The sequence below is a fragment of the Ambystoma mexicanum genome, chromosome 4q (genome assembly GCF_040938575.1).
Source record: "Ambystoma mexicanum isolate Mex_15411 chromosome 4q, UKY_AmexF1_1, whole genome shotgun sequence".
In the NCBI taxonomy this organism is placed as follows: domain Eukaryota; kingdom Metazoa; phylum Chordata; class Amphibia; order Caudata; family Ambystomatidae; genus Ambystoma; species Ambystoma mexicanum.
The window spans coordinates 224,388,326-224,413,602 of record NC_090928.1 but is presented as its reverse complement, the minus strand read 5'-3'; the positions used below and the strand labels follow the sequence as shown (position 1 = coordinate 224,413,602).

The following is a 25,277-nucleotide window of genomic DNA, read 5'->3' as shown; positions in this document are numbered from 1 at the left end:
ATCTAGTTCTATAAGGATTTATATATTTCAATGAGACTATGATATGTGTACTTTTCAAGTTATCTTTATAAAGCAGAGTATTGTTGAAAGGCAGACATGGGGTGAGAGGGGGAAATGATGAGAGGGCAAGTAAGTCAGCAATCCTGGACACTGGTGCAGTTATTTTCCCCTGATTGTGGCTGCTTTTCAGGGCAGAAGTAAAGGACACAGAGAGCCGACACAACCCCTTTTTTTCAGGTTGGCAAGCTAGTTGGGGTTGTGCGATGTATCACAAGCAACAGTCACCAAGAGACTGTCCATAAAACAAGGGGCATGTAGCACGCTGCTTAACCAAAGTGAGAGATCCTATGCAAATAATGTAATCTCATTGTGCATTGCCTAAAAACACCGAGTTCTCAAAGCCTGCAACATTTTACACATAGCAATACCACTGTCAAAACAGGTCAAAATCAGTTTGGGATTGAAGAACATCTTTGAGTGATGAGTTGCAAGTGTTTTAAAACGTAGACCGGCTGTGCCCACTGTGCATGGCCGAAGGCCATTGCTAGTGGTCTGTTAGTGATATAAAATATACAGTGAGCATGGCCGTGGCCACTGTCCATCTGCAGAAAGCAATCTATGGAATAACAAAACCCTTGAAATTCAAGGTCAAAAACCTTAGTTGCAGGGACGTTAAGCGGAGAACTTAAAGCAACAACTCCCCTGAAATTCAGCTGAAGCCACCTTAACTTCGAGCCCCCTGTTGCACAGTCTATGACCACAATAATGATATGACAGATGACATCACTGGTGACATTGCTAATTACATCATCTATGACATACACAAAAGTCAATGTAATAAAAATGTGGATACTATTTGTGGTGGACAAGAGTGGGCCCACCTGCCTCCGGCATCAGCCTCAGGTGGCAGGAGATAGGGAGATCAGACACAGACTGGTGGTAGACCAAGCTTCTTGTATTACGTAGCAAATTCACAGCATACATAGTGATCAGCTGATCAGCAGGGAACTGTTTTGCGTTGAGAGTCGTGAAGATATAGGAGACCTCCGTCCCCAAGTGCCGCACAGGGAGAATCACTAATTCACTCCCTGTGCAACCTTTGAGGCCACAGGTGGAGAAGATCCGGAGCCGGAACCGAAGTACTAGGAACCCCAAGGCAGCTGTGAAAAAAGGCAATGATTATATACCAAGCAGACAGGATACTACATGTATTAGTCAGAAGGCAATCAGAGTCTTACCGAGGATTTGATGAAAGGGATGGTGAACCTGAACGGGAGGATGGTTCCGGGACTCACGCAGGCAAAGGACCCACCCTAAGGGATAGGTCCGGATGGTCTTCGCCAGTCTCCACCTGGAGAGTGTCTGTATTGTAGAAGGGCCCCAGGTAATCAGATGACAGCCACCAACTGGGAAGTGAGACCAACCGTGCAGAGGTGCAATCAGGGAGGCCCAAGAGAAGTCCGTTGAGCAGAAAAAAGGTCTGAAGCCAGGAAGAGCCGTCCGAACCAATGGAAGAACAAAAAGCACGATCCAGAGGAAGTCCATAGTTCAGTCCGGGGTCAGGAGCCGTAATGAGCAGAAGAGCCGACGTAGCAATAGCCGAGCGCGATCCACAAGAAGTCCAGAAAACAAAAGCTAGGTCCAAGGAAGCCAGGTAAGCAACACGGGTAAGCAAGCCAAACAGAGTCTCCAAGTAAACCAGCTGTGAAGCGTGGTGTACAGGCACTGCACCGTTTAAATACCATCTTCTTCCTGGTCACATGACACTAAACGGAGTCACATGACCGCGAACCTGGGGCACATGACCGTGTAATCGAGTCACGTGATCGGGCCACAACGATACGAGCGAGTGTGTTACTGCTCGAGCGGTGGCCTAATCTCCATAGCAACTGCCAATGGAGAAACGGCCGCAACCGCGACTGTAAGGCGTATGGCGTTTGTCTTGCCAGCGCGCGAGCCAAACTGGGTTGCCTGCGTGAGTCCCGGGAGACAGGTGAATGGGAGAGACGGGTTACAAGACTGGGTGACGGAACATGGCCGGAGGAACGACCCGAAGGCATGACAGGAACACAGCAGGACAAGTGTTCAGCCACCCCTAGAGCGCCAGTTATATAGCATATCATAGGCAAACACTAATATCTTACAGTACTTTCACAATGGGAGGTGTTATTTGGCACGATATTGCAGACATTTGGCAAGAACTGTCGACATCTGACTTGTGACACAGCCCTGCAGGGACATTGTGTTGAATTATGACTAAGCGCAATTTGCAGAAACCCTACTGTTATCTCCCATATGTGGGGCTAATGCTAACCTTGTAGAGAATAAGACGTGTCCTCTGCCGTAGGAGGGGTGTGGGCCTGTCCGAGGTGCTGCATGTAAAGGGAAGCAGAGGGAAGATCTGAGGCCTAAATGTATGAGAGAGAGCCTAATGTATACTATAGCATAGCATAGAATAGCATAGCAATCCTGCATAGTTTAGTAATCCTGCATAGCATAGCATACCAATCCTGCCACATCAATAAATATTTTTTACTTTGTACAGTATGTTTAATTTTAACATGTAACCACTTACAAAAGACACACAGAAAGAAATACACATCTATGTACATGTTTTCAAGCAAATGTTGAATTTAAAACTTAATTTCTTTTCTATGCATATATACATTTAGAGTAAAAATCACTTTTTTTCAATACCCATATATGGAAATCTTAAAATATATCCTAATTCATAGTTGTTTCTTGTTTTAAAGCACTAATCATGTCATTTAGAAAATGATACGTGTACACATTTTTCTTACAATAAAACAATTGAGTATTTACATATGTTTATTTTAAAACTTAGTAAATTCTTAGGGTTCAACATGTCTCTCTTTCAATTAATTTCTACAAATGTATTTGTAAATGTATGTACAAATTAAATGATAGGGTAAACAATTGGGGGTGAAACAGGTGTGATGGGCGCTGTGGTTCAAACGTATTGCTTGGACTCTAGAATTGACTATCAGATGCAGATAGCGGCACCGCTAGGCTAAACACTGCCTAGTATGTTAGACAAGTTGCAGTATGGTACCAGGTCAACGTACGGTTTCCTCAAAAAGTGAATTGACGGACCAGTTGTTTTAAAGTTGATTCTCATCGAGCCTCCATATACCGATGTGAATAATTAAGAAAGGTGCTGTAAATCTGGGTATACTTGAAATGCTTGGTGTTTGTCATCTGTGTGTCATCAACGCATAACCAACATTTGGCTCAATTAATACCATTCTCTACATATTTGTGTCTCCTCCCTCATCCCATTTTCTTCCCTCGTCATATCACTGGCAAAATGTACATATGAATCCTAATGCATGGTCATATGTTCTCTTTTGTTCTGTTATGTATGGAATATGCTTAAATGATTATGTGAATGTACATTGTGTATTTCTTGGGTTGTTGACTAATTTCAAGATAAAGATTTGGGTCGCTCGCCTTGAGAAAGACGTAGAGGTCGAAACACGTGTTGGCACGGCAAAGCCATCAGATCAACTGAAAATAAATCTTTATATGGATCACACCATTGCAAATCTTCCTTTTCATTATAACCCATTGGTCACAAGTCTGCATTCTTGTTTCAGCGCATTGATTCTGGCACCATACTGTAACATGCCAGATTATACTATAGTGAACATGTCTTGGATATATTTGGCACAAACAGGAACATTTTGTACAGTGTACTATTTATAATTCAGATATCTTTTACCAAAGTACTACAAAAGAAAGCTTCACAATTAGTGATATGATGCATGTGTAGATCTTTACTGTTTTAAACAATGTACGTATTGTTATGAACTATTTTAAAATGCTAATATCACACATGAAGAAACGTAAGTGTGGTCTAAATATGGGAAAATACCTAGAGTGATTTTATGTCTGATGCCATTAGGTAAATAATCATTGGATGTGATATATGTTATTAGCGATATCACCAGTGATGTCATCAGAGATGGGATAGATTATGTCATTAGTGATGTCACCATTGATGTCAACTGTGATGTCATCATTGTGGTCATAGGTTGCGCCACAGGGGGCACGAAGTTAAGGTGGCTTAAGCTGAATTTCAGGAGTTTTGTTACATTAAGTTCTCACCTTAACGTCCCTCAACTAAAGTTTTTTCCTTGAATACACACACACACACACACACATATACACATTCAAGCACCCATACAGTTTCATTCATTCACAGGGGCACCCAGAACATTCACACTGTATTTTCATTCACATGCGAACTCGCACCCATATTAGGGTGACCACGTCCCAGTTTTCCTGGCACTTTCTGGGAATTGGGCCCTCTGTCCCCTCATCCTGAAAGGTTTTTATTTAACAACCCGTCCTGGTTTTTGAAGAGAGGCAGCAGTTCAATATCATATGTATGCATAATAAAGATTAGAACAATTTGAATGATCACATCTCTGTTATCTCAGGGTAGGCTTGAACCCCAACCTTCCTGTTCTGTGCTATAACCATTTACTGATTGCACCACAGAGACTGAGTGGGAAACAACCATAGCAAATCCTGTGAAAACAGCCAGTGCACAATATCCTTTTTTTTGTCATGCTTACTGTCAGAACTAATCTGCAGTTTATGTACAGGAGCAGTGCTGGAAATTGTATTTATTTTTATATGCCCCCCTCGCCTCCAGAGTGGGGACAGGTGAGGGTTTGAATGGGCTGGGACACCAGTCCTACATTTATGTTTATGGCCAGTCCTGGTTTTTCATTTTCAAAATCTGGTCACTCTAACCCATGTACACCATTCACACTACTTTCATTCGTATGCATGCACTTACCTGCAAAATAGGACAACCACTTTGGTTGGGACATACGAAAGAAAGGAGCATCTGGTACATTGGTGATAACCCTGCCTTCCAAACATATGCGCTGGTCTAAAACTGCTTACGAGGAAGGGGTATTTTTATGCTGGCATCTTGTGCTTGTGCTATGCAATGCAAATGCTTGATGTATCCTCTGCGCTTGAACAAGACATGGACTAAAAGGTCAGAGAATATCAAGTTACCAAGACTGAAAAGCACAGTGACGATGCCTGGCTCCCACTATCTGCCCAAAGAGCAGCTAACCAGCATTTTCTCCATTCAGATGCACACTTCTCCCCAAAGCTTTATACTCTTCAAATAATATATCTATTTTCTATAGCTCTCGTAATGGTCTTCTTTCCACCCGGGACACCCCCGTCGCATACAAACATAGATGCACGCACTTACATGTAGCGTGCATACATTTATTTTATTTATTGGACATTCATATGGCGCCTATACACAAGTGTTTCCAGGAGCCACAAAACAAGATGGGGGGAGGGCATTGGAAAGAAAGTCGAACAAAAGTAGAACAACAAAACGGTTTCACAAATTGGCCTTGTGACAATCCTCCCGTGCAAGTGCACGAGGAGGGGTTAAGGGAAAGGGAGAAGGTATAGGGAAAAGTGCAGGAGTGGGGTACCCAAATGGAGGGGGTGGGCAAGTGCTGGGGGGGCCAAGGTGGCAAGTGCCAGGGTAAGGGAGGATGAGAGCGTGGATAGGAGGAACCAGGTTGGGGTAGTCCGGGAAAAGGAGCCAGAGGGCAAGTGCTGGTAAAATATGCTGGGTGGACTGGTAGGGGGTGGTCTGGCCCCTGTAACACTCTGAAGAGACCAGGCCCCAGTTGCAGGGGGAAACGTGAGCCCAGAAGTGGGAGCGGGAAGGAAGGTCTTGAGAAGTTTCCGGAACTTAAGAAGATCCGGCTCAAGTCTGAGGGGGGGCAGGGAGGCCGTCCAGAGGGAGGAACCAGCCGAGGGGAGGGATCTACCTCCCACACTCTGCTTGGAGAATTGTCTGATCTGAAGAGAGATGGAGCCAGAGGACCGAAGGACTCTGGCCAGGAGGTATTTAGGGAGGGAAAGCTGGATTTAGCGAGGTTCCAGGCCAAAGACAGCCTTGTCGATTATGCAAAGGGTCTTGAATTTGATCCTTGCGGGAGCCAGTGGAGAGATTTTAGGACTGGAGAGATGCAGCCCCTGGGCTTGAGGCCAACAATAAGTATTGCAGTCCTATTCTGGATTAGTTGAAGGTGGCGAAGGGAGGAAAAAGGCAGATTGAGGAAGAGGCTGTTGCAGTAGTCCAGCCTAGAGAGAACCAGGGCTCTGGAGACCTTGCGCTTCTGGGTGAAGGTGAGGAAAGTAGAATGCCCCTGAGAAGGTGAAGCTGACAGTTGGACTTCTTGGCATGGTCTGTGACATGTGGAGAGAAAGAGAGAGAGGAGTCAAAGATGATCCCAATTTTGCCTCGCAGGTGGGTGAGGGGACCCATGGAGGCTGGCCAGAGAGTGGGGGGGGCAAGGAGCAGGCGTCCCAATAAGAAGGATCTCTGTCTTTCTGGCATTAAGGCAGAGATCACTGGCAGAGCACCATGCCTGAATAGCAGTTAGGCAGTCAGATATGAGGGAGGAGGTAGAGGATGGCAGCTTGAAGGAGAGCTGTTTGTCATCTACATAACACTGGAAGTGAGGGGAGAAGGTGGAGATCAGGTGGGCCAGAGGGGCCAGGTATATGTTGAAGAGCCATGGCGATAGGCTAGAGCCCTGAGGGACGCCACAGGTAGAGAGTGACGTGAAGGGAGGAAAAGGACCCATTTGCACATGGGAGGTCCTGTCAGAAAGGAAGGAGGTCAGCCACTCCAGTGCCCTGTCAGTGATGCCAAGGGTATCACAGAAACAGTTTATGAGGATGGAGTGGTTGACTGTGGTAACGGCAGAAGAAAGATCGAGGAGGATCAGAACAGGGGGAGTGTTTGAGACCAGATTAGAGAGTAGGTCTTTCCAGGTGTTGAGAGCAGTTTCCGTGCCTCTTGATTCCCTGAAACTGGACTAGTCATCATGGAGGCAGCTAGACATATTGGTGTGGAGGGTCAGTTGGTGGATGACCAGCTTCTCCATGAGTTTGCCCAAAAAAAGGGGTGATAGAGATAGTGCGATAATTAGCTGGGCAAGAAGGATCAGCAGACATTTGTTTTAGGAGAGTGTGCACAAGAGAGTGCTTAAGGGGTTGTGGGATAAGCCAGTGGCAAAGGAGTGGTTGCAGAGGTCACCCAAGGCTGGGGTGAGATAGGCAATGTTGTCCTTCATGGTTCTGGAGGAGCAGGGGAGCACCTGTTTAGAGAAGACTTTCATAGTACGGACAACTCTAGAGATCTCGTCTGGTGCAGTGGAAGAGAGGGAGGAGAGTATGGGGTGAGAGGAGGGCCAAGGGAGGCAAGAGAGAGGGGCCTAGGGGGGAGCAGATAACAGAGGACAGGATGTCCAGAGTTGTGGAGGGGAAGGGGGTGACCAGTGCAGTGCTGAGGCCTGGGAGGATGGAGGAGAGAGGAAACTGCAGTAGGATTGCCAAGTTCCTTGCAGATTTTAAAAATGTCAGTCGTGTTATTGGTGGCTCCATAGATGCGGGCTTGGACATGAGCCCTCTTCTTGGAGCAGATGGCAAGACGATATTGCCTTTGGAGTAGGCGGCATGCCCGTTTGTCAGAGGATGAGCTAGGTGCCCGCCACTTTCGTTATGCAGCTTTGCACTGGCGTTTGAAAGCAGACAAGTCGAAGTCATACCAAGAGTTGCATTTGGAGGCAGGCTTTATGCGGATCCTTATGATGGGGCAAGGATGTCCAGGGTGTTAGATATAGAGAGATTGAGGTTAGCTAGAACAGAGTCAGAAGGAAAGTTGAGTGAAGGGGGAGGAGGAGGGATGAAGGAAGAGGCAAATTCAGCGACACACGCTTCATTGGTTGAATGGCAGAGAAGGAGACTGGCAGTGCGGGTGAGGGCATCATCAGCGTACAGGGGAGGTATGGTGGGAAGCGAGGGGAGAGTAGTCAGACCAGGAGAGAGGCATAGTAAGGGGGTTGAAGAGTGGGATGTCCATTGAGATGAGAGCATCCAAAGTGTGTTCGGCAGAGTGGGTTGGGCCAGAGGGAAGGATAGTGAGGGAAAGAGAGTCGCAGAGGTTGTGAAAGAGTACTGTAGCCACATCTGAAGATTCGAGATGGATGTTAAAGTCCCCAAGGAAGATAACTTTGGGGGAGGAGGCAAGAAGAGAGGATGACAGGTCTGCCCATTGTGAGAGGAAGAGAGAGGTTGGTCTGGGGGGCCTGTAGATGGTAGCAAGAGTAGGAGAGAAGGTAGGTGAGACAGCCTGCAGACAAGGCTTTCAAAGGATGAGTAGGTTTGAATGGGGATGAGGAAGGCAGGTACCCACTCAGGGAGGATCAGAGTCACTCTGCCACCAGGAGGTTGGGAGGGCCTGGGATTGGACAGGATCTTGTAGCCCTCAGGGAGAAGAGTGTCAAAAGCAGTGATGGAGCTGGCCTTGTACCACGTCTCGGTGAGAGCAAGGACGTCAATGTCTTCAAGGAGGTGACAGATGTCAGAGGAGTGTTTCATAGAGCGAGAAATGAGGGTAGCTAAGTGAAGCCAGTTGCCCCCTTTAAATGATTTGCGAAGGGGGGGGACAGCGGTGGTGCGCCACCACAGGGGACGAGGGGGGATAAGGGATGGAGGGGTGGAAGGAGAGGGGGGGGAGTTGAAGAGAGATGGAAGACGCCTGTCAAGAAGGAGGAGATTGGGCTGAGAGCCCTGGGCCTTGATAGTGCCATTGTGATAGACATTAATGGTAAATTTGGAAGATGCGAAGTGTGCCAAGAGAATTTCGCATCTGGTGCCACCAGTAATGGGTGAGGAGGAGAAAGGGAAGAGGGCAGAGACCATATGGGGTGTCCATAAATTGTGGAAGTTGGAGGCAGGCCAAAATGCAGGAAGCCGCGTGGGCGATCCCAGTCAGAGCCACAGTTCTGGTGAGTTACACAGGAAAGTAGGAACACAGTGAAAGCACCAAAGTCTTTGTAAAAAGCAGGAACAGATGTATTATAGGAAGAAGAGTAAACTCATTGTCAGCAGGATAAATTGGACCCACTGGACTAGCTTGACACACCCACTGACATAGAACCTGGGGCTAGGGTAGTGCCCTTGGATGTAGGGGGCAACAGAGAAAGGGAAGGGTTGGAAAGGGAGTTGGAGGAGGGGGCTGGTAAACAAGTGAGTGGGGAAAAGAAAGAGGTAGGCGAGAGGCAAAGAAAGGCAGGCAGGCAGGGGCAAAAGCTGAAAGGCCAGGAGACCCACTGGTGGAACAATGGAGCAGGTTGTGGAGGAAGGGAACCAGGAGAGAAGGATAAGGCCAGACAGGGGGAAGGGTACCTGCTAGATGGGCAAGGATTTCTGTGAGCCTCTGCTCCCAACCCACACGGTCAGCACACCACACTGCTAGCAGCCAAAAGGAACAGAGCTGGTCTGTCTCCACATGTCTTATATAAGGGTGTTGCTCCCAGGAACACAACATGTGGTTGCCATGGATACATTTTAATGTGTGATCTCCGGGGAAGGAGAGACCAGGCAACTGGTTTGATTGGTTGTTCAGGGACATGTTTTTCTTTGGTTTCTAGGGAAGATAGGATGCAAGGCTGGACACACATTTTCAGCTATTCTGAGTGATTCCCAGGACAGTCGGGTCCTCAGGGGAGGTAGACTGCTGGGTATGGGATAAGTGGCTTTCCAGAACCACCCGCATGGTGCACACAAGTGGAACTAGTTTTCCAGGCATCAAGAAGGGCCGGACAAAGGGGAGATGGAAATTACAGGGTAGGACAAGTAGGTAAAAAGGTCAGGCCAGATTGTTAGCTCTGGAATTCTGAAAGCTGGGCAGGGAACAGGTTTAACTGGTTTCTGAGTCCTTTTCCAGGGCTGAAGGAATTCCACCGAACCTCCCACATACCCTAGATGCAGGGGACAGAGTGGACTAACCCCAATGGCAGAAACTAGCACGGCAGGGTCGCCCACACACACACTAAAGACAGAATGTCAAAGATTGACGAGGTCCAGTGTGCCAGATATAAAATACACACAGGGGAGCATGCAAGCACTTGAGCATAAACAGTGCAGAAACTGAAGCCGGGGGTGAACATACAGTCACATGCAGTGCAAGGTGGGAAATACATTTGGGAAACATGCAAGGCACACATAGCCATTTCCACAAAGTCAGAAGAAGGAACAGCAAAGAGAATTTCAGCGATAGTCTGTCTGAAGGAAGCATTGATGTAGGTGTCTGCGATGGGCAGACCAGGGTTGGAACTCAGAGGTGCCTTTCTGAGTTTCTTCCTTCCAGACTTCATGAGAGGGGGAGGATAGGTGATGGTGAAGCAATTAGAATAAATAGGAGAGATAGAGAGCACCATGGGGACAGAGACAAAAAAGGGGGTTATCGGAGGATAGCAGGGAGAGGGTTAGGAGCACTATGCAACAATAGAATCTCACCAGGTGCCCAGGCAGACAAAATCAATGAGCAAACTAGAAATGCCCAGATTCACAGATCATTAACACATTGGACTAAAGAGCAGTACAAAGGTGATGGATGCACAGTTGGAAGCACACCTAGATTGGAATCTTGCCAGAAAGCACTAAAAAGCAGTAAAAAATGGTGAATGCACAGCTGAAAACACACCTGAGAATAAACATTTAGTAAATGTTTTTTTTTTAAGCAGGGCATTAAGAAAGCAATAGAGAGCATTCAGTTGGAGGCACAGCATGTTGCATATTTCAAATGGAGCAGAGGTTAGAGTTTATAGTTAGGAAGGTAGGGAAAGGAGCTGGAAACAACCAAGTCAAAGTGATCCATGTTGCTTACCAGAGCAATTTAAAAGTCAATATTCTGTTCGAGGTCGAACAGTGGTCCCTGTCAGTGTAAATCTTTTGGTAGCTTTTCAAAGAGGCAAAGGTACGAGGAGTAGCGGCAGGGCGAGGTGCACCCTCCAGCTCCGGACAGGTCCAGATAGAGGGACAGAAGGCCAATCAGGAGCATGCTGAAAGGGCAGGTATACAGGTATATGTGGAGTACTTAAGAATAGAACTTGCACAAAACACAACGCAGACCAGGAAGGAGCTAGAGAGCCCAACCAAGATAGCGGCTCTACTGTGAGCTCCTAGCTGGGCTCCCGAAAATCCTGATTAAAATCACGCCGGCGGTGCTTAAGATGGCATAAAAACAGAGGTGATCACTTCCTAAAGCCCCCGCGTCCACAGGGTGTGAGCAAGAAGGCGTGGGAGATCTCACAACATGAGATGGTAGCAGTGGCGTCTGATCAGGAATGCAACCACGACTCTGGCGGAGAACCAACGGCCAACTTGAAGGTGGCAGTGGCCGCATACAACGAGCGGAGTATCCCGCCAGACATCCTGAGACCAGAAGAGGCCAGGCACAGTGGGAAGCAAGGGGACCTGTCCTGCAGAGCCCAACGCAAGCGACCCTATCAAGGCGAAACATCACTGGATCACAGGCCCTGCAAGTGGTGCCGGCACCGCGACCGGCCCCTTCGGCGCTGAGACAGTGGTGAAGAGGAAGAGCAGGCGCAAACAGAACAGCGCCGGGGCCAGTTTGGGCCCCAGCGGGATGCCCGGGCGGGCCGGTGATCAGGTACAGAGGACACAGGAGGGACCGATGGGAGACACACAATCCGCATGAACAGCAGTAAGATCACGACACCCCCACGATCCAAGGCCCTCCCCGGGTCCACAGAATGGTCTCGTCTGGGTTGGAGGGAGGGAGCAGTCAACTCCAGATTCATGAGCACACAACACCCAATGACTCTGGTAGCATAAGGGCGCAAACATCTCGGGTTGTAGAGCACGCAGAAAGCAGACGCCACAGAATATCTGCCTGCTAGCCCAGCAAGCCAGGAAACCTGGTGAGAGGCGGCCTGACTGGAACGATCGGTACACGGCGACAGAGGTGAGCTTCCCTCCACCGCTCCTCTCCCCCCTCTATAACTCACAGAGCCCGAAGCTCACTCCCCGTGAGGTGACAACTGCGCGGCAAAAGCCACAAACGGTGAGGACTGTGGCTGGGCCCAGGACTAAATAAACCCTGAAAGCAGGCCCAACACCCAGACCCCGGGTCCTGTCTCTCCAACGTCGTACTATGCTGAACGGACCCGTCAAACCACAGGGCCCCATTGACAGGAAGCAGGAAAGTAGAGGAGGGCCGGAGCTCGCACTAGAACCCAACAGATCACCCAGTCTCACTTGGCCCCAGCTCACCCGGCGCCGCGGACTCCTCCATGGCGATATAATCACTACAGCCACAGCAGGACACAACTAAGCAAGTGGCAACAAACCTGGAACATCATCGCCACGGAGTATAGCCTAAGACTGCATACACAGTTATTTCACCACCTGGCCGTCAGTGAGAGAAGGTCTCCTGCCCGACTACTGAGAACATGCTCTAGAGACACTTCTCAAGGCACGGGAGACAAAGTCTAGGAAAGAGAACCCAGTCTCAACTGAGAGGCGAGTCATCTAAAAAATGTGCGGTGGCAGCAAAGACCACCTCTTGTGCAAGAAAACTCACCAGGAAGGCAGCAGTTAACACCCGGCCTGGTCACACAAGGCGAAGAGTGCATAGGAATATAGCCACAACAGAATCACCCCAGCACGAAGAACCGCACTACACAGCTGTTCAGATGAACGAGGCATAATAGGCATTAGCCGACAAAGACTTCCATGGGTGGAACACCACTAGTGGAGGTACGACACTCTCAGCAAGCGCTGCATCTCTATCAAAACAAAGCGAGCCCCGCCTCCAGGACAACATTCAAACCAGCCACGCGCCCAGTCAACTAGTTGGTCCTCCGAGTGGGGCCATTGCCCAGCTCAGTGTTTCAACAATACAACTGTGCTCCCTAGCCGGGTGTAATACCTCCTAATAAGGTTACTCCAGTATCATCAGCAGTGATCACCAACCATGGGTAAAACAGATAAATCGCAGAGAAAGCTGAACTTCGAGCCCGGTTACACTACTAAAACTCCCGGCCCACAACTACAACCAGAGCCCCCTCTAACAATGATGGAGCAGGACGGTAACGCAGCACAGATTCCAATTATTGACATTCGAGAAATTCTGTTGGAACTTAAAGCCAGTACTGGAAACCTTCATTCGAAGCTGGATACTCTATCCTCGAAGGTCAACCAATTGCAACACCGGCTAGATAAACATGGTGATAGACTGGACACAGCTGAACAGAGAGTGTCGGAGCTTGAAGACGGAAGCACAGCATTGATGGCCAGAGTGTCGGCACTGGAGATCCAGGTAAGAGCGGTGACGGTTAAGAATGAGGACATAGAGGGGAGAACCCGCCACAACAATATACGCCTAGTGGGAGTGAGAGAGAGACAAACTCCACAGAGGCTGGAAGAATTCCCCGAAACAATATGTAAGGAGCTGTTTGGAGAAACGGTGTTGTCCCGCCTTTTTGTTGTCGAGAGAGCACATCGGATACCTGCCAGCCACCCAGTCCCTGGAGCAGCCCCGCGCCCTATCATTGCGCGACTGCTCATTTATCGAGACCGCGATGCGATCTTGCGGCTCGCCAGGGAGAAATGAGAGCTGCACTATGATGGAGACAAAATTCAAGTAGACCCAGACTTCTCACAGGCGGTCCAGTCATCGCGCAGGTCCTTTACGGGAGTCAAAAGACACCTGAGAGGCAACCAAATCCAATACTCAATGCTCTTTCCGGCAATACTTTTAGTGCAACACGCCGGGAGAACACAGTTCTTCAGTTCACCTGAGGCAGTAAGCAACTTACTAGACAAGATGGGCTGTCACCCCTCCCATAACAATCCGAGACCAGTGAGAGATGATCGAAACAGAAGAGATCCGATCTGAATACCCATGTTACGTGACGGGCTAAGTGACAAACCGGATACCTCAGACCATAGAAATGACAAAGAGATACTTACTCAGTTGAGGTACATTTGTCCACCCGAAACAGTTAACAGACATGTTGAACTACTAATGTGGCGCCCTGAGGCATAAACAGGCATAACGTTTTGATGGGAGCCAGCGGACTTCACTGGGTACTAGCGCCCCGATCTCAACACAGTTTAAATGTTATTGGATTGGGGGGAGGGTACAACTGACGGGCGGCTTGGGGGTTGCCCGTGAGGGAGGGGCTGGGCGGGAAACTTCATTACGAGTTAGCTCGAGCAGTATAAATTAAGTTGGGAAAGGGAACATTGCAGGAGAATGCGCTAAACGTGGGCCTAGTCCCCGTCGGCAGACCCCACTGTTAGACCCTGGGAAAAAAGGGAGACATTCATGCACCAGTAAGGCATTAACCAAGAAGGAGATACGAACCCTGTACGAACATAAGGTGAACCAAAAGACATTTAAGGTAGCAACATGGAACATTAGAGGGGGGAATAACCCAACTAAAACTCTGAAGATATCTCAATATTTTAAGGGACATGTTGACATCGCCTTAATACAAGAGACCCACCTTCTCCCGCTTCCGAAGGAAGATGGGCCGCCAATGGGGTTGCCACAGATACTATACTTCCCTCTCATCCTACGCAAGGGGTGTAGCCATACTGATAAGCAAGAGAACAAAGTTTTGATTACTGTCAGTGGACCGGGACGAGGCAGGCAGAGCACTTCTGGTACACTGGGTGTTAGAGGGAAGAGTGGTTGTCTTGGTGAACACATACAGGCCAAATATTTTGATAGTACCAACTCATTTGACTGGGTGCTGTCACGCTTGCCAGAAATTAACATGGCCACGATCATATGGGGTGGAGATCTGAACACCACCTTCGATCCCAAATGGCACAAATCTCACATGACCACCAGTGCCCACACCAAGGCGAGCCTCCAAGTGCAAGAAATATGCAAAACATATAACATGATAGATACATGGAGGCTCAGCCACATAGCCCCTCGAGAGTTCACTTATCACTCCTGGGTTCACAGAACCAGCTCTAGGTTAGACTATCTGTTAGTGTCCCGAGAGGGGAGATTCCACTGGGTCAAAAGTCAAATACTCCCGAGAACGCTCTCCAATTATTCCCCAGTCACGCTAGAGTGCATACCCAGGGATGGCAAGGGAGGGGGCCACAGCTGGAGGTTTAAATCGGGAGCACTCCAAGACTCGGTGTTCGCCCAAGAACTCCTAACCAAAATTAGGTCCTTTCTTACAACTAACCAAGAGTCAGTGTCATCAAGTGGGATCCTATAGGAAACATTAAAATGCTTTATCTGTGGGATATGTATGGCTAAGGAAAACGGGATCCTAAAAATGATCAGGAAAGAACTTGTGGAGAACGAGACCCGGCTAAAAAGACTAGAGAAGGCATATACCGAAAATAAAACCCCCAGAACCTAGCCATCCTTAGGGAAGAACTAGATAAATTTAGGGTTAACGCTCAGCGCGAAGTCCGACTCCTGGCACGGGGCCACCACGTTAGGCAGTACGGCGAGGGCCAGAAGTTGGGAGCTCTCCTGGCAAGGTTGTTAGCTGCTGACAGGCGACACCCGCAGGGGGACTGTGTCCGCATACCCCAGGGGAAATTCGTTCACACCGAAGGTGAAATAGAAGTGTTTTGTGCCTTCTACCAGGACCTCTACAGCTCTAGATCCCTGAATGACCCTGTGTCTCTACGGGAGTACTTGGAGGAGACGGAACTGTATTGGGTTGAGGGTGAAATGAGAGAGTCTTTTAATAGACCGATTACCCTCGAGGAGATGCAGGCGGCAATAAAATAACTACAGGGGTCCAAATCACCCGGCCTTGACGGACTGACCAGAGAGTTCTACAAAGCGTTCGCCTCGACCCTTGCACCGATCTTACTATCAGTGTATGAAGAGGCACTTGAGAAGGGATGCCTACCCCCTACATTACGTGAAGCTAACATCATTCTACTCCACAAGCCAGGGAAACCCTCCAGAAGACTGTGCCTCATACAGGCCGGTGTCACTAATAAATGTTGATGATAAAATTCTCGCTAAGATCCTAACTAAAGGATTACTTCCACTGATGCTGGCACTGGTTATAGCAGACCAGGCAGGGTTCATACCTGGGCAGAATACAACGTTCGGTATTCGACAGCTCTTCAGAATCATGGAGGCACTAAGCCCATCAACACAGGCAGTGGCAGTCCTTCTAGACGCAGAAAAAGCCTTCGAATCAGTCGAATGGCCATACCTCTTTGCACTGTTACCAAAACTGAGCCTAGGAGGATATTTCTTGAAACTGATCTCAATCCTTTACAAGAACCCCTTAGCTAGCATCATACATGAGAAATCACAGTTGTCACACATAGAATTAAAAAGAGGGACCAGACAGGGCTGCCCTCGCAATGGAACCACTTGCCGCAGGCCTCAGAGCCAGACAAATGGAAAAAGTACTCACCCTAGGACCCCATAAAATGATCCTATCATTATCCACTAATGACGTGGCCCTCTTTATCAGTGACCTAGTAGTGAATCTGAATCCAGTGATGAGAGAGGTGCTCAGGTTTGGGGGGTTTTCGGGGCTAAAAATCAACCACACTAAGTTGGTGGTATTTCCCTTAACAGTCGATACTGTAAAGTTCACAGACGAAATTGAGTTCTGATGGGAGTCCACAGGAGTCAGGTATTTGGGGGTAATGCTGTCGAGGAATCGAGAGGAACTCTTTTCGAGACAACTATGGGAAGACGATTGATATACTACGCAATAAAATATCACAGTGGCGGCACCTTCCGCTCACACTGTGGGGCTGAGTCTCAATAGTGAAAATGGTCATATTGCCCAAACCACTATACCTGTTCGTCAACATCCCACTGTTGTTGTCAGGGAGCTTCTTTCTGCGCTTGCACAGCCTAATCCTAGAGTTAATATGGGCAGGCAAAGCAGCCCACAAGACTCTTGTTCAACCAATAACAAAGGGGGACTGGCACTACCCAACTTAGAACGTAACTACTGGGAAGCGCAGGCACAATTCTTGGGCTACTGGTATGCTACCCAATTCATCTGTCCTCACGTCCAAATTGAACAGTCCCTGGTATCCCCAAACCTCCTGGGAGCAGCGATTATAGGAGAACTCCAGGTACTACCGAGAACACTAAATGTAGTGGTGATTACATACGAAATTCGGAAAAGAATAGCAGTGAAAAATACTGTAGCGGTTAGATTCTCGCCCTCCTACAGGCAAGGTTTATCCTGGGAATACCCCTCAGAACCGAGAGAGTTTACCTCCAGTAGGCAGACAAACTAAACACACTACAGGATTTGTTTGTGGAGTGGATTTTTCTGATGATCCAACAAGCACGGGAACAAGGTGCTGCATCAGCTCTAGACGTATCGTATATTTCCGACTCCCACACAGACTCAAATCACTACTTCCTTCATTTCCGACACAACCACCCACATGGCAACTCCTACACAGGGTAATTCAAACTCAAGGTGAAGGCAGGCTGGTATCCAGTATCTACAAGGACTTACTTACAATCAATACACACAGTCTGGCAAATCCAAAAGAAAGGTGGGAAAGGGCACTGGAGAGCACGGTCGCGGAGGACGATTGGGCATACACACTGTGGCAGACACAAAAGGTATCCTAAAATTCCAGATACTAGCTAATCCATTTTAATTATGTCCATCAAATATACCATACACCAGCCACACTTCACAGACAGCGCCCATCCATATCAGCGGCCTGCGAGAGATGTGGCAGGACCCCAGCAGGATTTCTTCAACTACCCTGTGATGCCCGTCAATTGGTCAGTTCTGGACAGAAGTGTTGGACAAGATCTCAGTGATGATAGGTGAACAACTAGAGCAGAGCCCGAAGGTGGCGATGCTGGGTTACACCAAAGAACTGCAACCCCCGGTGAGGAGACTAGCTGGCCTACTGCTGGTACTCGCACGAAGACGCATAGCTATAACCTGGGGAAGGGTCGCCCACCCACATTACAACTATGGCTCCAAGATGTAGCGTATTGCCACGATATATAGACAACTTTCATCAGGACTCTACCCCTGCATGCACGGCCTCTGGACATATGGGGGCCCTATATTAATTATTCAGTCAACGGACTGAATATAAACAAGAGACTCTCCATTTCTCCTCCTTGGTTCCAGAACTCTCTTCGATTACTGAATCACAGGTTGCTGGGTATTACAAGTCTGAATGAATTTCTTTTTCTGTCCAAACTCAGGAGGGAGAGCGGGCACCCCAACGGATGAAGGGGGAGTGAAGGGGGAGGTCAGCGACCTCCACGCTGGAGCGAGATTGATGAAAGAATAGAACAAGACATGGTGCATTACATTCATGCATAGAATCCTCGCATACACACAAACCAAAAGTTTTTTTTTTCTTACCTGTTTCCCTCTGGACCACCTCAGGCCCTACTCTGTCTACGCCTCTGCATCTCACAGGCTACTTAGTTAAACAAGGTAACGCTAATCATTGCAGGCATGGGTGTATTAGGATGATCACACTCTGTTGTGAAAATGTAAAATCCAGTGCGCTGATGGGTATAATATAAAGATGTTTATTAGGCCAAAATACCCCAACACGGTGTGGAGACTCAGGTACCAATGGCTCTGAATGATGTGTATGGCGATGTCTCCAACTGTCAAAAGCACTGCGTGCAATGGCATTCCAAAATAGAACATGAGAATGCCATTGCGTGCTAAATGCAATGCATAGATATGACATATGCTTCCTCTTACCCATTGGCAACTTTCATTTTCATTTTAACACAGGATCAAATATAACTGTGACTACCCATCAAGTACATATAACATTTCAACAGTTGTGAGCACATCTTCCTACTCCTCATTTTCTCAAAAGGTGTCATCCCTGTATGCTTGTGCGGTGTGTCCATGTATGCCTTTTCCAGCTCTTGAATTGAATCTTTCCAATCAATGTTGTTGGCAAATGCTAACTGAAGAGTTTCTTTAATAATTCCATGTATGCGTTCAACCGAACCACTGGCCTTAGGGTTGTATAGTGCAGTCCGGTGACTTTCTATAAAGTGAGCTTGCATATAGTCACACATTTCCGCTGACACCAGCTGCACTCCATTGTGCGAGATCATTATTTTAGGATAACCTTCTCTAGAAAACAGTTTTTCCATTAAATAAATGACCGACTTGGTGGAAATGGATGCTAAAAACTCCACCTTGAATCATCTTGAAGCATAGTCTACAAGTATTATGTCAAATCTGTGCTCAGGACCAGTACGCTTATGGGCCCCATATAGTCAATTGCTACTTTCTCCCATGCTCTCTCAGGGATTTCCACACAACCCATCTCACATTTCTGGGTCTTTAAACACTTGTCACTAGAATTACAAGGAGCACAAAATCCCACCTCTTTGTCTACCATACAGTCCATGTAAGGCCACCAAAATTTAGACTGTAACCTCTTTTTCGTTAAACTCTCACCCAGGTGTCCCTTATGTGCACGCTTGATGAGCTCCTCGAGAAGCATCATGGGAGGCACTAAACTTCCCCCTCTATTCAAACACCATACCGAACTGGATAATTCATCCTTAACTTTGTAATTGTCACACTCACCTGTGTCTCTGCAGGAGCGATGGACGAGCCTCCCTTGACCCAGAGTCTTCACTTCCCCTGTTTCACCCGGAGGAATACCTGTCAAATACAAGGTGTACACTCAGACCTGAATTCACCCGATTCCCCTGGGCCCTTCCCTTCTCTTTACTGTGTGCTGTGATGTCCCCCTATGGGTTTACCTTGATCTTTAGTAGGGTGTGCACTCCATCCTGCATTTGCAGGGGCGCGATTCACTCATGTGATTGGTGCCAATGTCTGTAGGCTGAGTTCAGATGCCAAACGCTGTTTTATGCCTTCACAGCGAGGCCGAGAGTTCAAGGCACCAATTTCTTCACTGGCTAGAAAGTCCTTCCCACAAGTGAACGTTGCGTGGAGAATGTTGAGTGTCCAAAATTGTCTCTATTGTCTTTGTTTGCTGGTATTTTTGTGGATGAATAGCGATGCGTGTAGAAGCTAGCTGCTGGTAGGTTTTGCGCAGAGCCTTCAATTCGAGCACGCCTGGTAATGTCTCTCCCTTTCCCTTGCAGGAGAAATTATGTGGTATTAGCGCCTCGAGTCCGGGTTCAGCGCTACTGGAGACTTGGTGGTTAGGTAAGTTTGCATGGAGCCTTTTGGTAAGTATTCACCGCGTAGAGAGAGAGAGCGCAGTGAAATAAGTGTCCGCGTTATTGGAGCGAGCGCAATGAATAATGTCTCATCTTTCTTACAGGGGTTTGTGCGCTCATGCAACTAACCTGGATTCCAGCATTGTGGGAAGATTTGGTGAGTATGCGCAGCGTTACTGATGTTTGCGTGTTAACGCTGTTCTTCTTTGTTCTTACAGGTGCCAGTGTAGAAGTCCCCTCTTGACTGGAGATAGCTGTGGCGTGGAGTAAGAACCAGGTAAGCAGAAGCTGAATGATCCGGAGCGGGTAAGCAGAAGTAGGATGATCCGGAGCAGGTAAGCAGAAGCAGGATGATCCGGAGAAGGTAAGCAGAAGCAGGATGATCCGGAGCAGGTAAGCAGAAACAGGATGATCCGGAGCAGGTAAGCAGAAGCAGGATGATCCGGAGCAGGTAAGCAGAAACAGGATGATCCGGAGCAGGTAAGCAGATGCTGGCTGATCCAGAGCACGGCAAGTGTGTTGCTGATACAGCTCACAGTAAGCAACACGAAGCACTGGAAGAATCTTGGGTGTGGCTTATATAGCTAGCCACACCCAAACACTAGAGAGCTCATGAGTTATCATGCACTTCCTGTTTGGCAACAGGAAGTGGTAACCAGGAAGTTACTACAAACACTAGGAAGGAATGAAAGGAGGGATTTGTTATGGGTTCTTTGTGTGCCTATGCCAGGCCTGCAAAGCCTCCACCCAGCTTGCCCCAACTACCTGCCTGATACCGATGACAGTCTTCCCCCTCAAAACCCCTCCCAATGGTGTGTATGAGGGCTTTGGTTTCTCAGGATGGTCCCGATGGAATTTCTGCACCAATCGGGGGGCATGCACGTGCGTGCTGGGTTCCCATGATCTTTTCTGGGGTCCATACCCCTTCCAGTCAATCAAATAATACAGGGTCTTTCGTACTTGTTTGGAATCTAATATGTTCTTTACTTCATATTCTGGTGCTTCTTCACCCACTTGTATGGGTGCGGGAGTTGTGGAAGTTCGGGTTCCTGGGTGTGCTGGTTTTAATAGTGACACGTGAAATACGGGATGTATACGCATATGTTGAGGTAACGCCAGTCTCATGGCTGCTGGATTAATTACTTTTTCTATTGTATATGGGCCGATGTATCTAGGCTGAAATTTCTTGGGACCCTTTAAAGCAATGTGTCTAGTTGCCAGCCAGACTGAGTCTCCCACTTGATAACCTGGGGCTTTTTGTTGATGGCTATCAGCATTTCTTTTCTGTGTTTCTTTGGCTTGCTGTAGGTTTCTGCTGGCTTCTCTGGCTGCTTTCATGATGCTGGCATGTAGATTCTTTACTGCGGGCATTTCAATCTTTTCTGGCGGATCGTAGACCGACGTTCTGGGGTTTTGACCATATATAGTAAAGAAGGGTGTTGCTTGGGTTGATGAATGTGTTGAGTTGTTGTAGGCATACTCTGCCATCCATAGAATTTCTGTCCAGCTTTGGCTTGTTTGGTGTAATAGACAGCACAAATACTGTTCCATGGTCTGGTTTGTGCGCTCGGTTTGGCCGACCGTTTGAGGGTGGTGACTAGAAGACAGACAGACTTCTACTCTTGCCAGGGCACAACATTTTTTCCAAAAACGAGATACAAATTGGCTGCCTCTGTCAGAAACGATTATGGTAGGGAATCCATGTAACTTGATGATTCGGTCTAGAAAAACCTGCGCCAGGGTCTGAGCTGAGGGAATACCTTTTAGAGCTATGAAATGGGCCATTTTGGAGAAGAGGTCCACTACTACGAGGATGGTATTATAACCTGAGTTAGGAGGTAGATCAGTGACGAAGTCCATTGATACTGTGTGCCAGGGTGCTGGCGTAATGGTGATTGGCTGAAGGAGGCCGGCTGGTTTTTGCCTGGATGCTTTGTATTGTGCACACACCTCACAGGTGCCTATGTAGTTGGCAATATCTTCTCGCCAAGTTGACCACCAATAACATTTGCTTACTTTTTTCATGGTTTTGGCTATACCCGGATAGGCTTCTAACAGCGAGTCATGGTAGTCTGATATGATTGCTTGTTGCAGATCCTTAGATGGAACGTAGAGGCGTTTTTGATAGTATGGTAGTTTGTCTTGAATGGTGAACTTATCTCCCTTCGTGTCCCAAGCCAGTAGGTCTTCTTCAGACATATTTTCTTTTATTGTTTCCTGCACAGTATTTAACGCAGATGAGCGGATGCAGAGGCCGAGAATTTTATGGCTAGGTATGATCTCCACCGGGTTAGGGGCATTGTAGACTTCCTCTCCTGTGCCAATGCTGGATAACGCATGGGCTTTCCCGTTCTTAACTCCGGGGCGGTAGGTGATTACAAAGTCGTATTCCATTAAGGATAGGGCCCAACGGAGCTTCCTAGAAGACTGAGCTTTTGCTGAGTGTAAGTATTGCAAGTTCCGATTATCTGTTATTATTCTGATGGTGTGTTTTGCTCCTAGTAAGTAATGTCGCCATTCACACAGTGCACTTTTGATTGCTAGGAGTTCTTTCTCAGAAATTGCATAGTTTCATTCTGCTGGGGAAAATTTCCTTGACCAAAAGACAATGGGGTGAAGGCATCCGGTTTCAGGATTTTGTTGCGACAATACGGCCCCCATGGCAGTGCTTGAAGCGTCCGTTTCCACGATGTACGGTAAATCGGGCTGTGGGTGTTGCAGAATTTGGGCTGAGGTTAATTTTTCCTTGAGAGCTCAGAAAGCTTCTTCCGCCTCTGGTGTCCATTCGAACTCTCCATGTTTGCGCAGCAAGGACGTTATTGGATGTACAATATGTGAGAATCCTGGTATGAAGCGTCGATAAAAATTTGCAAACCCTAGGAAACTCTGTACTTCCTTTACAGACGTGGGTGAGGACCAAGTGAGGATTGCCTCCACTTTTCTATTGTCCATCTTGATCCCCTGCTGTCAGGGCTATGGCTGGTGGGGGAACTGAAGGGGTGGTAGGTGCCCTATTGAAGTACAGGTCACGTTCCACAAAGTACTCCAGGCGTGTTCTTTATCCCTTTTATAGATTTTTGGCTCAGGGATGAAGAACAGCCCGAGTACTACAATTCCCAGCAGGCCGTGCGCAGCACACGCCTGTGGGGGTGAAGACGGCCACGGCCGCGCCAACACGCCTGCGCCAATGCGCAAGCGCGGACCGCGCCGAAACCCACGCTTGCAATTCCAGCCAGCAGAGAGGAAGGACATGCAAATCCAGAGCTCCTGTCTGCAAGCCTACGCGGGGCACGCCCGCTGCCTGCAAACTCACCCCAGGCCCCGTGTGACTAACAAGATAATTACATTTTCCATAGTGCGCTCTCCAGTCGCATTTCGTAACCGAAGGTGCAACTTGAACGAAACTACGTTTTGAACTTCAAGGCTTTCAGGAACCGCAAACGAAGCGATTAGGAAACGCATGGCGCTCCATTAACCCAGCATGAGGCACACCCATTAACACGCGATTGTGTTCCAATACGAAGCGTGTAATTTCCATGCATCCGAAACTGTGAATCCGTTAAGCGGAGTAGCCAAAACGGAAGAATTCACCCTAGACAGTGTGCCGCATGTGTATGCGCCCCAGTACTGACATTTTTCTTGCTTTTGCAGTGCTAATGAGGTTGTGAATGCCGTAGTGGCCGAACAACACGAAAAGGCCAAAAGACTTATCCAGCAGCACCGAAGCTAAGTGCATTTTATAGTTTACTTGTGAAAGGGGCACGTACTGTAGTGTAAAGTTTACTCTTTCCTGCATGAAGTAAGGCAGGTGTTGTTTCCTACATGATGTAATGTGGGGGTTGTGTTCACTCACCCATTCCTGCATGAAGTAATGCAGGTGTTGTTTCCTGCATGAAGTAATGTGGGGGTTGTGTTTACAGAACTGAATGCAAAAGGTACACAAAACTGGTTTAGGGCTCCAGTACAAAGGCCCGCTTCCTTTCTGGCATATAGTGTGAAAGTAAAGTAAGTGAGTGCTGGAGTGTGAGGGCGGAGAATCCTGGATTCAGGAGCTGGAGCTGAGGAGCATGTGAACCTGATCTTCCCCATCCCCATCCACAACTTCTACCACACCCTCTTTCCAGTCTTTCTAATCACCCCCTACCTATCCATCCAACGGACCCTAACCCTCTTTCCCCGAAGGGTCCAGGTGTCCTGTGTTAACCACCTCCAGGTGCCAAGACCTAACGGGGAGGGAGGTGTATGTGCTGCGTTTGTGCTGCCTCCGCGCCAAGAAGAAGCAAGTCGTGACAGAAATGGAAGCCCAAGTGTTAATCGGGTGCCCAGGCAGCACAACCATGGCAGATGTAACCCATCTCCAAGAGCTAAAAGCCGAATTGGCAGAAACCCGGCAGGACTACCAGACCTTGGCGGGTCAGGTCCATACCCTTACGATCCAAAATCAAGCCCAAGCAACCACATTGCCTAGGCCACCTCCTCCAGTCCCGGTTCAGGTACAGGTAGCCACTGTGCCCCGTTACCCTTAGCAGCACCCGAGAGATACCATGGTGACCCCCAGAACTTCAACCAATTTATTATGCAATGCCAGTGCACTTTTTAACCAAGCCGGCTGTGTTCCATACTTCACAGGCCCGTACTGTGTTTGTGATCTCCTACCTCAGTGGGGATGCAGTGTCATGGGCCACGCCTTTAGTCCGCAAAGACGATGCCCTGATATATAGCTGGGACACTTTTCTTGAGGAATTTGGCAAGATTTTCAATAGGAGGGCAACAACCTTACTCAAAGAAAGAGAACTGTTCACACTAAAGCAGGGAAGTAGAGATCTGGTTTCCTATGTAACAGCATTCATCCGGCTGGCCATGGAAATGGACTGGCCGCAAGAAAAGAGAATAGCCTTGTTCTATCAAGGTCTAAAGGAGGACTTAAAAGATCTCGTGGCCCAAGTAGACCCCCAACCAGAAGATTGTTCCACAATGATAGATCTAGCCCTCAGGCTGGATCAAAGGCAGAGCGAACGGCGGCAGGACAAGCGAAGATGGGAAAACAAGCCAATCATAAGACTAGATCAACAAAAGTCAACCAGAGTGGCGGAGAAAAGGACTGAGGAACCCATGCAAATTGGTACAGTTCGGGGACCTCTGAATGAGGAGGAGAAGGACAAGAGGCGGAGGGATAAATTGTGTCTTTATTGAGGAAAAGCAGGGC

General features: G+C 48.1%; 1 protein-coding gene across 3 annotated transcripts in view; it reads left to right on the top strand.

Moving 5' to 3' along the window:
* DDO (D-aspartate oxidase) overlaps positions 1 to 25,277 on the top strand; it is a 364,955-nt gene that overhangs the window by 91,128 nt on the left and 248,550 nt on the right. The window lies entirely within an intron of this gene.